The sequence below is a fragment of the Neopelma chrysocephalum genome, unplaced genomic scaffold (genome assembly GCF_003984885.1).
Source record: "Neopelma chrysocephalum unplaced genomic scaffold, ASM398488v2 Primary Assembly neopelma1_65c, whole genome shotgun sequence".
NCBI classification, from domain to species: Eukaryota; Metazoa; Chordata; class Aves; order Passeriformes; family Pipridae; genus Neopelma; species Neopelma chrysocephalum.
Window position 1 is genome coordinate 291,060 of NW_020897724.1, and position 12,288 is coordinate 303,347.

The window sequence follows — 12,288 nt, forward strand, 5'->3', positions numbered from 1 at the left end:
ATTCTGCCATTTTGCCCTATACAATAAAAACAGGCAAACACAGAACTAAATTTTCTTTCCATCACCAAACTTAGCTATTGCTGGTAAGCATTTTGAATGCTGTGCAAATTAAAAGGACACTGCTGGGAAATATCACAATTCCCCTAACTTTTTAAAATCACAGCTTGGGAGCATAAGGTTTTGGTAGGTGCACTGTTAAAAATATTCATAATTAAAGATAATTGTTTAAGAACACCCTGAAACTTCATCACGCTTGAATGGCCTTAGGGACAATTAGAAACCTGCCTGTTTATGGAAAGGATAAGAATATTTTCTCAAATGAGCATTAAGAAAGCACAGACAACCCACTGGACAGCTCAGGAATACTTCTGGGAACAAAAAAAACCCCAACTCACAGCTGACATCCAGAGAACAGGAGCTGTAGTTCAGGCTAATTAAGTGAGAGGAAGGATGTTTAGTGAGCTCTGGATGCAGAGTTCAGGTACAAGTTGAAAATACCCCCCTGTCCATCACACAAGTTCCCTTCCCCATGTGCTGGGTCTGGGGAGTTTGCCCAGGCTGCAGCTCCCACAGAGGAAATTTCATTCTCAGCACTGTCCATGGGACAGCTTTTAAAAGCATCAAGCAGACTGAAAACATGCTGAAAATGTCAAATGCCCTGCAAAGAACAGGAGAAAGGAATTAAATTATTACACAGCATCCAGGTCACTGTGAGCTGAGCTGACAGCTAGGTGCATTTTTTTTATTTCCTACATAAGTTAGAAAGCTTTATAAAGCCTTTTTTTTTTCTTTAATTAATGTTTTGACTTTTAGGAACATGGAAAAAATTAGTATCCTATATTCCATGAAGAGAAATATAGGATACATATGTATAGGATTTTTTTTTATTATTATTACCATAATCTTAGAAGGGATGCTGCTGACCTCCAAGCAGTGGAAAACCAAGCATTTACCACAGAGACACGAGGGCACACATTTCCTGCTGCAGGCTTAGCCCAGCATCCCTCAGACAGCGGCTCTCAGGGCAAGCACTGAGCACAGCTGTGCTGAGGACAGCACTGGCCAAAGGAAAACACATGGCAAGGTTTTCCTCCCACAGGTGAGGGCAGAGGTAAGAACTGCCACTGCTGCACCCATCACTCACCTGCCACACAAAGTCCCATTCCCTCTGCCAGCTGAAATACTCCTTGGTCCTGTATCAGTCACCCTTAGAGGGCTCTGTAGCATCCGGTCACACAACTTGTCATGGTCTCAAAGCTACAAGGAGACCAACAATGGTCTCTCTAACCCAAAGGTAATAACAAACTCCATTTGTCCAAGGGAACAAAAAACTAGGCCAAAATTTATCTCTGGGCCAACTTCTCCCAAAGCCATTCCCTTTGGCTCCTGGTATTTTTGTGAAAAAAGTGAAGGATGGGAAGCGCGAAAGGGAGACAGCCATAATCTCATTAATGGGGATAACTTTTGAAATCATGAGAAAAGGAGTCACAAAACACAGTCACAGCTGTTTCAGATGTAAGGTACAACCATCTCAACTGCTGAAAACAGCCTTCATTTTCTCTTTGTTTTCTTCCTTGCAGAGTATGCTCAGCTTCTCTTTGCATGACAGTGCAGGCACCTGAACCCTCCAAAAGAATCCTGACAACCCGACCTTATCCAACACCTCAAGGCTGCTCAGGGGTATCTGTTTTTGGCATTAGCATACAGAGAGATTTAGAGATAGGAAATGGGAGGTTTGTTTCAAAATATTTTTTCCAGTACAGTGAAGTTTCTGGGTTTCACCCTAGATGAGTACCATTTGCAACAGACTTGGGGAAAAAAAAATGAACAGGAAGAATAGGAACTATCTGACTGTATCATCTTTTGACACACTGTCCCAACACAGGTGGGTATAAATCAGACTGATCCCCCATATACTGTGTCTTGATTAGCACCAGTAATGTGATTTGGCAGGTCTAATCTGAACAAACTACTTTCATGTGCCTCTAAGAGAGAAAAGAATATGAGGGAATTGTGCTAATTTTTTCTTTTTTTTCAAAAATTGTCTTCTCCTTGGAAAAATATCAGTGAGGACACTTGCTTAGCTCTCAAGTCAATGGTTTCCTCTGTTCATTTATACACAAACCAAAATATATCTGTATAAGGGAGGTCAAAGAGATCTGCTGAAGCTGAGCAGGTTGGAAGAGTACCCATTCTCTCTTTAGAAGGTCACTTGCAGCCATACCTGTAAAGTTTTCAACAGCTGTACAGCTGATTGAAAGACTAGAGAAAGGAGGGGAAATTATATGAAAAATTCATGAGACGGCCTCCAGAACACAGCATGGGTTTGAAATGTCAACATTCAAAATACCAACCAAACCAAGCCGAGACAGGAAACCAGAGGGTAGTGGAGAAAAACTCCCAAATGAGCTGATTCATCCCAAGATTCTGCAGGAAACCACCAAAGCAGAGAAGTTGCTCACCAGTCTACTCAAAGGAATGCAGTGCAACTCTCTGCTCCCATCTTTCCCCAAATAAAAAGGAAGGGAATAAAGCATGCAGGAAACTTCTGCAAAATTGGAGATTCTTTACTAACTGAGTTAACATCCTGTTCAAGTCTGTAAAATGTTAAAGCTGCTGATGTTATTTTTCTCAAAGTGCTTTTTCACAGCAGAGAAAACAGAGACACTTGCAGTTCATACTGCTAACCTCTTAGTCAGGATATAAAACACTGTTAATGTGAATGCTTTTAACCTCTTCAGGTAAAGAGAAATATATTCCTAGTAGGCAAAGTTGCACCCTGAACTTTGGCTGTGATACCCAGATTTATTTCCACCTCTCAGAGAGACAGGCTCTTCCCTCTGCTCTCCAGGATACCAGACAGGTATCCTGCTCTCCTATCCAGCAGGATACCTGTCTGGTCTCAGCTCCTACATCTGAGGAGCTCCCAGTCTAGGACACTTTGGGACACAGGTGCATTGCCCTTAAAAAGTTGGGTTTGGCTCTCCTCATGCATTGCAACCTCAGAAGTAATCAGCTTTCTACAGAAAATGGATTCAGAAGTGGATGTGGCTTTCAGTAACACTGAAAGAAATACCAACATTTAAGAGCATACCTTTAATTTCTACCTTTATTATTTATTAAACAATGTGCCTATGCCCTCCCTGACCTTAAGAAATATTAAGGCCCCTTGAGAACAGCAACTTTTGGGGGCACTGACAGCATTAGCAAGCAGGTAATGGGTCAGAAGAGTGAAGGACATGCAGGTCAGGGAAGATGCAGACTGGCAGGGCAGGGCAAGGAATTCCTATGCTGGGGCTGAAGGCATCACCTCAGCCATAATGTGCAGCAGCTGGAGCTGATGATCTCCTTGTCACTCCCCTCTCCTCCAAGTGAGACGTTCTCTTGCTCATACTCACTTGTGCATTCTCCCCTTGTACCTTCACTGACACAAACTCATGTTCTTACACTATTTTAAGTCAGTAATAAGGTCTTCATTATTACTGTATATTTGTAGTTCTACATCATACACAGATCAGTACTTTATTATGCACTCTGTGTTTTGATACCATTTTATAGTGCCACTGTGTATAACAAACTTTGTGTGATCCTTCCTTGCCAGTTTTGACTCACAAAGGCTTGGCTCCGAAGTGAGGTCCATAAAATAGATGTAGTAGGCTTGTTGAAACAAATAACAAAACAGTCAAAAGCCTTCCCCAGAGAAAGGCCAGCAGAAGACAAAGGTAGAAATATTTATGCAGTCACTAAGGGGCATTGGAAATGTGTTCTGAATAAACACTCATCTTCAGTATGCAAGTACCATTGCCTTTGCTGTCTCCCAAAGATCAGCGAGAATGGAAATCAATGATGCTGCCTTGTTAGAAAACACAAATCAAAGCATCAGTGACTTTGTAAAATCCCTTCTGTCACTTTGACCTTCTAGTGCCAGGCAGCTCCACAGATTCATTACTGTTCATTGTAATGTCTAAAGAAAAAAATCAGCAGCACAACAGTATTTGAGAGGAACACACAAGCAGCAGGAATCAGAAAAACAGCTAGGAAATGGAGTATACAAAAAGAAATGAGAATCTCATGAAAGGATGCTCACACTGCCTTAAGGGCTGCGTCCTCTCTTCTGATTTATACAAGTCAATTCTGTTGTTGTCCAGCTGTATCTACTGTTTCCTTGCCCAGTCAGTCATGTTGGGAGCTATGGCTACAGTTCCTACAGTTGCATCTTCTACAGGGACACCAACATGGTTAAATATCATATTTATGGAAGGCAACACCAGACCAGCCCTCTCTTTGAGTGTCTCTTGTAAGAAAGCAGTGGGATGGGGGTAGTACTAACCTGAGTCTCCAAGCTGGTGTAGGGACTAGGAGGTTCCATCTACAAAGAGAGCAGACAGAAACAGCCATTACTCTGGAATAGTGGAAAGGAAGGTGTTCTGAGCTGTTACTGGTCCAAAGTAGTGATATCAGGAACAAAACACACTTGCTTGAACAAGGATGGCAGGATTTTTTTCGTTTTGTTTTCTTTTAAGAGTTACCACTTTTCCAGACATCTGGAAATTGCAAAGAAATTACAGAATCTCTACAATATTTGGATGAGCAAAAAAAGTGGAAGTAACAGGAATATACTAAAAACATATTAGAGAACAACTCAAGGCCACATGCAGGCCCTTGCATCTTTGATTTAATCTTCTTTCACATTTCTTTCTTAGATTACAATTGACTGGTTTTAGATGAGATTAATATTTGACTGGTGTTCTTGTAATTTCAAGGCATTAGAACCTTTTCAGAAAGTTGATCAGGATTTGATGATGAAAGGACTGGTCACATCCCTGGCAAAATTTTTCCTCCCAACAGCTGCAGTTAGCTGTGGTTATTTTGTTTTCCATTAATATTTTATCCTGATGAATGTGTCTCTCCAGCTCTGCTCATTATAATGCAAGTGCACTGTGCACTTTCTGCAGTCTGGCATCTTCCTTGGTGTCAAAATCTGAACTCTTAACTTAGCTTGGCCAGAGGATTTAAACCTCATTAAGGAGCTTCTAAACACAAAAGCACAAAAATCGTCTATTTGGCCTGTTAATTAAAAGGTTAGAAAGAGATAACATCCCTATAGGAGACTCCATCATTAGTGTTCCAGAATTAGCACTCAAGCAAAATCTTTAAAGAAACATCTTCTAAAAGATAAGGGACATTTAAAACCTCGGTCCTGCTGGTCCAGCACCTCTGCTTCCTACATCCTGTTGAATTGGAAAGCCTAACAGAGTGGAACCAGGTCAGTGGTGCTTCCTCTAAACTTTTAGTTTAGTAAATTCTTGTCTATCAGACTATCAGGCTCCTGAGATTAATTTTGAGTTTTGAGTCATTGTGATTCTCACTCTAGCTAAATCACAGAACAGAATGAAATAATGTGACTTTCCTCCAAGAAACTATATATTCCTTTTACTTTTAATTATACCTATAAAGCAGCTTTTTAAAAAATAATCAACCTAAGTATACTAATGAAAAAACAAGTTATTAAACCAGGAAAAAAAAGTTAAGGAGGAAATTGGCCTTGAAACCCTTGATACACATTTCCTCCACTCAGCAAGTTATGAACCAGGGACCACAGTGTGCCCAGGTGAAAAAGTCCACGATTACCTGTCACACTGCTAACTTACAACAGGTTGTGAAAGATTACACTTAACACCAGAGGACCATTATGGCACAGATGTAGTAGATATTGTTTGACAGCTGGCCAAATGATATCAAGACTGGAAGGAAACCCAATGAAAAAAAAGAAATCCCAATATCATGTCATCAGCTAAGCTTAGAGGGGGGGAATTATCTGAAGGTGAGAGTGGAGGTGAGAGGACTCTCATCCTTGGGTGGCCTTACTCCAAAACAAACGATGGCAGCACTCACAGCTCTTCTCTACCAGACTTGGTGGGGACAAACTCATCTGTTTTGCAGCTGGACTCTAAGCAATGCTAGTTTGGTCACAACATTGTCCTACACGGCCCCACTCAGATTTCTATCATAGCAGGAAGATCACAATACTGGCAGGTGTGCATGTCAGATAGAATACAAAACATGTTTAAATAAAAAGCAAAATACTACTGTTACAAAGAACAGCCCAGCTGCAGAGGCTCCCCTTTGGGAGATCATCTGGATTTTCTCAGTCGATGCCAATTTGATTGCAGACAAAAGCTTTTTCAACATGTACTGTTCACTTCCAACTGACAATATTTCTATAAGAGGAAGTAGCTACTGTATGTATAAAACATCCTGGAAAGATTAGGGGATTCCTGTAAAAGATAAGGTTTCAGACTATTTAAAAGCCAGGCAAACAAAGTCCAATACTTGCTGAACAGAAAAGATTTCTTATGGTAATTTCTAATTTCAAAAGCTTTCCAGACTGAAGAAAGTTGTAAATACAAACCATGTTCTGAATGGCATTATTTCCCCATTGTGATCATGATGGATCAGCATGGGCCTATCAAGCTGCTTTTCTGTTTCACTCATGCACTTACAGGTATCACACAGAACAGCTCTCAGAGCCACAACTGCAGAGAATGCATCCCAATTCTCCTCTTTAAGCAAGGCAATAAGGAAGCTGAGAAGGGTGAAGGAGGGAGGACATAAACATAGTCAAATTCAGTTTTCAAATGCAAAAAATAGTTTTAAAATTTAAGCTAAATGTCAGCAACTTAGAAGAAAGGCTCTCACTCTTACTGTAGGAAAGAGGCATGTTATTAAAATCATCTGCCTATCACCAGTGCCAAATAAATGTCCTATCTGGGTAAATCCCATTATTCTCCTCCAGCTTGTGTGCGTGGCCTGATGCACATCCTGATGGTTATGGATGACAATGTGCACAGGAATAGCCCACATGTGAGAGATGAAGGTACACAGTTTAAGGTACAACCTCTGTGCTCTGTCCAACCTGCCTGCTCTCATTGATCATTAATTGCTAATGAAAAGTCTGAGTCAAAGACCGAAGTTATCACTCGTCCACGTCAACACATGGAAACGCTTAGGAATGAAGAGCAGAACAAGTGGCACCATTCTGAGCCAAGTTTTGCTTGGTTTGAATATGTTCCACTTAAGTTCTACCAGTTTTCAGCAGTCTGACACAGTACCACAAGAGTTGTGATACTTGAACCCTGGGGATGTCAGCAATCGTCCCCTCTGAAATTTCAGACTGCCGATTTTCAAGTGCTATGAATCATTAATCTCCAGTGCTTGTGATCAAATGAAATCTGTAGTGGAACTGGAGTGTGAACAGTATGACAGTGCTGTATTAACAGCACGACACATTAATTACCTTTAAAGATTGATCAGGATAAGACTCTGTTTACTATTGAAAGGTGACACTGAGAACAGCAGCTCTGGTCTGGGTTTGATTACTGTGTATTTCACAGTGCTAATGTCTCACTCCCATATGAGAAAGAGACAAATGTTTTCAGACATTGCAACCTTCCCAAAACAAAACTAAAGGATAGGAAGACTCAGAGGAACTGAGGTACAGAGGAATAGACCAACTACTCCTAAGTCATATGATAAATAGGAGAGAAAACCTCAGGACCTTGACCATAAGATATGGTTTTCTAGCACAGTTTCAAGAGACATCAGGTTTTAATATGGTAACTCAATCTATGCCTCAATCTAATCAAACCTGATCTAAGCCTGACTGCAGGAAAGCCCAGTGCTCAGACTCAGCAGAGTGCTGTTGGCTGCACTGGACCCGTTCCTGCAGACAAACCTGCTCACTGCCCCTTCCATCACTTCAGGACTGAGCCCGTTGAGTTCCCATGCAGCTCTGTTCAGCTTTGACGAGCGTGGCAGGAATGTGAAAAGTTTTTTTATACTTGATGAGCTATTTTCTCTCAGTTTCTACTCACTTCTCTCCGTGCCTGGTGGCAGCACCGATCTGGGTGTGTCTTGGCACAGGGCAGTGGCCCCCAGCAGTACCAGTCACAGGTGCCCTCACCGCAGAACTGCAGCATCACACTGCAGCAGCTTTTCCACCTTTTGTGCAGCTGGACCCTGGACACACAGGGGAACCAAACCAGCTTGAAAAGTTCTTTTTTAGTTTTATTTATTTGTTTTGTGTCGCTTTACAACTGAATCAGTTCTTTCACTCAGCTCATGACACAAGGCAAAGATAGCTGTGCTGGCACAGCAGAGAGGTGGCCAGCAAAGCCAGGAGGGGGAGGATACGAAGGAAGAACCAGCAGTTAGGGACAGGGTAAGAAGGCAAATAGCAGTAACAAATGCCAGCATCATCACCAAATACTTCTTCCCACGAAACCACAGTTTCAGACAAAAACACAAAACATTCCCCTAAAAGTGATATTTTACACCTCCTCTCCAATTGCTCTGTTGCCTGTAAGGCAGGACCACATAACAGCAGCTCCCTGTGTGGGCAGGGCTGTTTTTACAATTTGCAGTTGAGGGGTACAGCTATCCCAGGGCACTGTGGCTTCGTCTCTTCTGCTGACTCATTTTATGACCCAGGGGGTTGTTAGACTGCCAGCCTGTGGTTTTTATCCTACACTCAAATTTGGCTCTAAACCTGTGTATATTCACAGAAACAAACAAACAAAAAAAACCAAAACAAAACCAACAGGACTGGAAGGGACTGCCTGGACTGCCACTTCCCCATCTTTCTGCCATCTCTCCACTAGTGAGGGGGAACGCAAGTCAGGTAACCTCCCACACATGGTAAGGCTGGTGGTGGCACGAGTGCCCTGGAGCAGCACCCGGGGCACCAATGCATGGAGTTCCCCTGCAGATGTGTCTCTGCAACAAAACCCAGCATCTTATTCCAGGAAGTGTTCAGTAACCTTAATGGTAACCCTTAGACACAAGTCACACTAACAACTGCCTCTAAACCACCAGTTATCTCACACTTATGTAGGGAAGAGTGACTTTCTGGCAGTGTTCCTGTGAGCCGGGTGAGCCTGGACAGGAGCTGCTGGGCAGGGGACAGGAAGCTCTGAAGTCACTCAAAAAATGCTCTTGCAGATCTGATTTTTATCACACTGCCCACCATCAGAATCTGCACCAACACCTGCGAAGGGTGAGCATTTCCAGGGTGGTCTGCCTGGCACCAGGCCAATTTTTTGTTGTTGTGTTTTAGGATAACTTCAAAAGCTCCATAATAATGTTTGCACGAAGAGGAGAAGACAGAAAGGACTTGCTAGTACCAATGTACCCAAGCACCTCACTGTAACTGCTTTGTAAAGGATATTTCAAGAAAAGACACCAATTCCATAGAATTATCAGCTTGTCATGACAGGCCACATAAATCATAATTTTATTATTTCTGCTAGCCATCTTAACACCACTGGGATGGTCTAGTACACAGGTGTAGAAGCTATTATTTGACTTTTTTCCTCCTCCATAAGGCAGTTAGAAGAAAGGAAAAGTATTACAGAGAATCTTTCCTACAATGCATTAAGAACAATTATTCAATGAAAGACTGATTGTGAAATGCCAAGACTGGAAATGAGCACATTTGCACCATTTTTTCCCCTGACTAACACTGTTCAAATGAATAGTGGTTCTCAGGAAGAAATTACTGTGCTATCAATATACCAATTTTTCCACCACTTAGTACAGCTGCAATGGTCTGGAAACAAACATTTAGTGAAGACAGGATTCCAGCCAGTGCAGCCAGCTCTAGGCAAGCAGTGTCAGAGGCCAAACCCAAAGCATATAAAACTTCACCTTACACAAACTAACAGTGCAGAAAAGGGGCAGCCAACCTGTCTGCTCTGAAAGCCACACACCTGAATTTTCATATCTCAAAGAGACACAGACACTTATCGTGTCCATTGAAGAGACAGATGGGAGCAGAGGGCAGATGGAGCATACGTACAGTGACAGAAGCTTCCAAGGAGCAGGAACACCGAAGGGATGTAGGTAGCATGAAGCAACACCCCAGGACAAGCAGCAGGGCCAGGCTGAACCCTGCTTGCTGGCTCTCTTCCTGCCTCAGCAAGGACCCATGTCACCCAGTAACCCAGGACAGCACAGTCCCACTGCAGTGTTGGGGCAGGACAGCAGCTGCTTCTCGACTGCCTGACAGCCACGTCACTGTGTCCATACAGCCCCAGCTCGGGTCTCAGCCCTGCTCTCAGTCCCGTGCATGACATGGACAGACACTGAAGCCCCAGGAGAGGGGAGAACTCCCATAGTGAAGGAAGCCAGGATGCAGATACCTTCCAGGGGCTCCTCTCTGAACCAGTGCCAGTGACAAGATGTGGCCACAGTGGAGGTGGAGCAGCCCCACTCAAATGTGCCGGGTGGTCCTGCAGCTCCTGCGAGTTCCCAGGATGCCACAATGTGCAGAGGTTGCTCCAAACCACTGAGCTGCAATTAGTGCCCTCACTTCTAATAGCCTCACTGGTACACAGCTTAACCAACCTGTTCCTCAGCAGCAACATGAGCCCACGTGGCCTCTGCCAGCCCTTAATTTTGACAAATGAAGTGTTTGTGTGGCCAAATTGCAGAACTGATCCTAACCAAAAACAAACCACTGGGGGAAAATATATTTACACAAGATAATTTCCTCATCTGGTTTGCTAAAATGGGAGGGCATCTTAAGCCAGGACATCTACTAAAATTTGAGACACAGAATTTTATGATCAGGTCCATAAAACTACTCTCTTGGTCAACACCCTTAAGTATACAACACAGGTTCTAGACAATCAAAACACTCCCTAACATACAGGTGGCTACCCCACCAGCTGTCCTCCCTTGACTAGCCCTTCTGAAGATTTCACAGCCATCCCCTGCAGCACTCAGTAGTGTGAGTCACCATGTTTCTGTGATGGCAACTACATCACAGTTTTCCTGCTGCTACTCTGCATGTTTTGACCTATTCTCACCGTCCTTAGTTGCAGCACACCTAGGAGAGTGTCCCAGGTGGAAAGTATTAGGAAGAAGCAAGAATGTATATATCAATGTATATAAATACATTGAAATTGGCTGTAATCCTCTAGAAGAAGAGGACATGGATTAAATAAGGCTGGAGTGCAGGTGGGAAGGAAAAAAAAAATTGAAATACACCTACTAAAGGGGGAAAGGAGCACACACAGCAAAAATACGAAAAGGATGAACTCTGCAGAGATACCATTTGAAATACAAAAATTCAAGACAAAATAGCAAAATCTGAGATCAAAACACCAAACACTTACAGCCTTTGTCCCCAGTCCAAGTGCATTGGGGGTTCTGTGTGGATTACAGAGGGGTCAAGAGAACCCATGTTACTGAGAACAAAAATAGCACACCACTGAATAACTTCAGCAGCACATACTTGAGTGTGGCAGGGAGGGTAACCTCTTTGCCATACTGGGGAAGTTCTTCCACGTGAAAGAAAAGGCGTTAGAAAGCATTTGGAAATTAAGTCTGGGATAACAGTACTGGAAATGTGAAGAGGCCTGAGCTGCCAGGTAATTTCTACTCCTCCACAACACAGGCTGCAGAAAAAGATGGGACTTTAAGTTTTCTTAACTTGAAACAAGTCAGCAAGACTTGAGAAATCTATGTACAGCTACTTAGTCTTTGACTACCTTGATATAGTTTGGTGAGGTACATATCAAGCAGCAGAACAAAAACGTCAGGTCGAAAAGCTGACGTGCCCAATGTCTCCTGCACACTGACTCTGGATATTTCACCACCAGAAGCAACTGCAGTCTCTTTAGTAGCTGATGGCTTTGGTAAAAACTTCTCTAATCCTTGGCTAGTAGAATAAATCAGTGAAGCTCCTTCAAAGCCAAAAAGCCGAGGGTCTGCCCAGGACTTGAGCATGGCACATGTGTCTTCTCCCAAATGAACGATTGTGTGCTTATCCAGCAGTCAAAGAGCAGCTCAGTTAAATCTAAGCTTTTCCACAAAGATAAATCTGTTTTCTTGTCTGTAGGAGCTTTACAGAGGACTATAGTCATTTACAGAACCTGAACTACAGCAAGACCTACTATCCCTTAGCTTGCAATAAGTCAGTGCCCAGAAATAGCCCCGAGCTCCCAAATACCTCCCTAAAAACCACTACCCAAAATAAATTCATACCATCCTACCAAACATTTAAGCCACAGACTGAATCTTCTGTCTATTAAATACTGTTTCAGTTAAAAATGAAGCTGGAACTATCCCTATCTTTGGTGGGCTTTACCACCTGAAAAGTATCTTTTGTTACCAGCTCAGCACAGACCCCTGAACTCAGCCAAGGCCATAAAAGCCTAAGAACAGCAGACGCAGACAGCAGCAGGGAGCTTTCCCAGATGTCTGTAAAATATGTCTGACCATGGA

The 12,288-nt window shown here is 42.8% G+C and overlaps 1 protein-coding gene across 2 annotated transcripts in view; it reads right to left on the bottom strand.

Moving 5' to 3' along the window:
• The window catches only part of XYLT1 (xylosyltransferase 1), a 175,106-nt gene that overhangs the window by 121,565 nt on the left and 41,253 nt on the right, over nt 1–12,288 (bottom strand). The window contains exon 1 of one of the 2 annotated variants that reach the window (XM_027684262.1): nt 4,331–4,367. The exons of the other annotated variant lie outside the window; for it this stretch is intronic. The gene's annotated coding sequence lies outside the window, so the exon portion shown is untranslated. Of the gene's footprint in view, nt 1–4,330; nt 4,368–12,288 lie in introns of those variants that run through there. 2 annotated transcript variants of the gene reach the window in all.